This window comes from Rattus norvegicus, chromosome 4 (genome assembly GCF_021556685.1).
Source record: "Rattus norvegicus strain SHRSP/BbbUtx chromosome 4, alternate assembly SHRSP_T2T, whole genome shotgun sequence".
Taxonomy (NCBI): domain Eukaryota; kingdom Metazoa; phylum Chordata; class Mammalia; order Rodentia; family Muridae; genus Rattus; species Rattus norvegicus.
The window spans coordinates 18,681,488-18,685,348 of NC_141537.1; the positions used below are offsets into that span (position 1 = coordinate 18,681,488).

Below are 3,861 nucleotides of genomic sequence, written 5' to 3' on the forward strand. Positions count from 1 at the left end.
ATGCACATGCACACATAAAATTGTAATACACTCTATACACCCCAAAAGAAAGCAAAGACAATAAAAATTCCAATTGCATTGGGGGAAAATTAAATATATGTTACTAGAATTACCAAACCAGCCTATAAAATTTTGCTACTATAAATTCTAAGAATATGTCCTTCTATGAAAGAGTAAACTAGAGCTGTTTTTTTTTTAAAGAGTAGTAGTTAGAATATAGGTGAAAGGGGAATAAATAGATTGAATATGGGAATTTTTAGGGCAGCAAAACTATAGTGTATCAGATCATAATGTTCAATTTTTCATACTTTTTTTTACACATATGGAATGTACAGAACCAAACATGAAGCATGGACTTTGGGTATAGATTGTCGAATTTTAAATGTATTTCATTTGGGAATGCTATACATGCTTGTGTTGAAGCAATGCTATAGAGGGGCCTTCTGTAACTTTTTTGCTCAAATTTGTACTGTACTTAAAACAATGTTAAAAGTAGACTTTAAAAAAAGCAGAAAAAGCCATTTTATAGTTGTATAAATAAATAAATAACAAATATTGCTATTTCAGTATTAAGGGAGGCACAGCTCATACAAAAGCCCCAAGTACAGATCCCAGAACATGTGTGAGGCTTCTCACAGCTCTGTGAAACTCCAGCACCAAAAGACCCAATGTCCTTTTCTAGTCTCCTAGGGGGAATCTGTAGAGAAGTTCTGAGAGAAGCCATCTGGGAGTGGCAAAAAGAATGACTTGAAGTCAAATCATGGATCCAAGCTGACAGCCTGTGTTCTGCTTGGTACAGTTTTTACAGTCTGTTGTCTATGTTCTGCTTTCTCTCTGGAGAGTTCTCTGTCTATATCTTCTTGCTTGCTATTCTACAAGATCTCTCTGCGCATGTACTGCTCACTATTCTAAGAGATTGCTCTGCCCAAGCCCTGCTCCGTGTGTGTGCGTGTGCGTGTGCGTGTGCGTGTGCGTCTGCGTCAGCGTCTGCATCTGCGTCTGTCAGTTCTCCAAGCAATTCTCTTTTTAACCTAAAAAATTCTCTGGATAGATCATCTCCTGCTGAACACAGGTCGAGTCTTGTTTTACACATCAATCAAGTCATTTACTCCCATTTTTTCTATAAATTCTGTTTTATTTGTCAACTGGAAAACTAGACAATCCTCCAATGCAGCAAGGTATTAATTAATCCTCTTCCTCATCATCACCAGCTCCAGCACCGCCCCGACCTTCTTTGGCATTCTTTCTCTTCACTCTACCTGGGCGGCCAACGCCAAAAGGAGAATGGAGGGAGAAGTCAATGTGCTTCTGAGAGTCCAGACGTACATTGTAAGATGGGCTGTTCACCACCTGCTTGTGGACCCTGATGTGACGTTGGCGGATGAGCACACGGGCATGGTGAATAATTTTGACCCGGCCCCGCTTAAAGACCTGGGTCTGCAGCCATCTCTCCAAGAAATCCTCAATCTTCAGGCTCAGGATGTAATCCAGCCTCATCTTGCCCTCATCCAGTACCCCAGTGTGAACAAGTCGCCTCAGTAGAGCGTTACCTTCAAATGGACGCCGAATATCCTTCTCGTCCAGCATCAACAGCTCCTGGGCAGCCTTACAGCTCTTCGCCAGGGTAAATTTGACCTCACCTTTGTTCCGTGGTCCATACGCTCCAATCAGCTCCTGGTCCAGACGCGATTTGGTGAAGGGTCACATAGGTTTTGCGACAAAACCAGCTTCTGGTGACCGGCATGTTGACTATGTTAGGCCCTCTGCGCCTACGAACTCATACCCATGACACAGAGACATTTACTCCAATTCTTAAGAGATAATTTCTTATCATTGCAAAAGAGTTCAGAGATGTTTCTGCCTTTCACAAGCACAAAGGATAAGCTAGTTGGGTGGGAAGCTGCCTTGGATTGACCATTTCTACCACACCCTGACCTAACCTTGTTCTGTCCTAGGCTGAACTTGAAGACAGGAATCTGACTGCCTTTGTATCTTTCTGACAAGCTGGTAGCTGCTTTTGTTCCTTTAGATTCATAAAGCCCCCATAAGTCACATTGCATTTTTGAACTCATGTATTTCGAGTTCTTTTCCATAGCCTTCAGGGCTGTCCCGAAGGTCCCAGTGTTTACTGTTTTGCTCAGACATAGGCACACCTTCCACTCCTGGACTCCAGGTGTCTGATTATCATGGAGTCATTAACATTCCTTGGAGGAATGTGAAATATGTACATTTTTACATAAATAAGCCTCACACCCACAACAGCCATCAACACTCATGGAGGCTCACACTGGTCCCAGGGGCAGAAACTATGTCACTGCCTTGCCAGGACCACTCTGGGTTCCGCATAGTAAGTCTAAACTTCTATATTGTATGAAGTCTGGATATTCAAGTACCCTATACAAGAAGCATATTTAAAACTAAGTCATCAAGCCTTGTTCATCATTTACATATAGGCTAAGCCATGCAAGGAACTAGAGAGGAGGAAGGAACTGGAAGCAGCATAGGGGCACCTAGGGACATATTTCCCAAGGTGGCCATTTGCCTACCACTCATAAGCTCAGCAGATGGCGTAAAGGCAGAGAGGGTGGGGCTGGCTGGCACCTCATAGACTGCCAGGCTCCGTCTGGGCTTCTGATAAATATTAATTAAATGATCTGAATCCATTGAAGAGCACCAGCCATGCTGCCAGTTATGACAGCCAGCCTTTGTTTTATGTATGTATCATTCTCAAGTCAGCCGACAAGGAAATTGATCTGTTATTATCAACAGTGGACAAGACCCAGACACAGCTAAGGTAGAACCCAAACACATACCTGCTTCATAAAGTCCATTCTATTAACATGTTGTGAAATCATATCTAAGGCATATGATAATTAATGATGCTTTCAGAAATAAGCTTATAATACATGAGCAAATTCTATGTGACAGACAGATGGGTGGCTATCATTGCTTTGCCTGGGGCCATGGTAGACAAGAAGGGAAATCAGCTCATTCACAAAGGCTTATATGTTTTGGGGGTTCCCAAAGTACTGTTAACAGGTTTATTGATACCCTAAAACAAAACTATCCTGAGGAACTTTCCTGTGTGTATCTTCAGGCAAGTGAAGACTGAAGTCTGCAGCTTAGATAACTGTGGTCAAAATGAGTGATAGCCCGGAGGTGTGTGTTTTGAAACTTAAAATAAACCCAGTTACTCAAAAGCATCTCTAAGTTAAGATACGCTGTATGTACACTGTAATTATGTGTCCTGAGTCAAACAGACGTGACAATAAATCCCCTTCATTGCAGGATATCTGCCAGTCTCATCAGCCTGTGGGTTCAGATGAGGATTCATTAATATTAATGTGCAAATTCCACAGCCTCACTCACAATGGCAGGACTCTTTCCCTAATGTGCAGTTTCTGAAAATGTCAGCCAGCTATCTGGGAGTCCGCATGTGTTTCTCAGTTTCTTTACTATAGCCTTTTCGCTAATGGACACTGCCAGGCAGCGTCGTAAGAGGAAGCACCTGGTCACTGGCAGCTTTCCAGGACTTTTTCTAGGATCTGTCTAGGCACCAAATTACCCCGAGGGAATCATGTCTCTTCACTCACTATAGTGCTTAGTCACCGGTGTTTGAGAGCAGTTTGATCAGCAGGATCTCTATGAAAGTAGCTGTTATGAGACCCAATGTGTCAGGCCTGTATCTGTCACAAGTACAGAAAAGTCTGGCTCCTCTATATTCTTTCAGAAAAGAGAATAAACACTGGTTTCACAGAGAAATATTTTCTTGTGGTTACAGCGTTCGTAGCACCCAGTAGATGTAATAGTTTTCCATATTTTTGCTAGGGGATTATATTCATTTTGGGTGGGGAAGATATT

At 42.4% G+C, this 3,861-nt stretch overlaps 1 pseudogene; it reads right to left on the reverse strand.

The window, feature by feature from the left end:
• Positions 1-1,185: 1,185 nt before the first annotated feature.
• Rps9-ps5 (ribosomal protein S9, pseudogene 5) lies at positions 1,186-1,800 on the reverse strand (annotated as a pseudogene).
• Between the last annotated feature and the right edge of the window lie 2,061 nt (positions 1,801-3,861).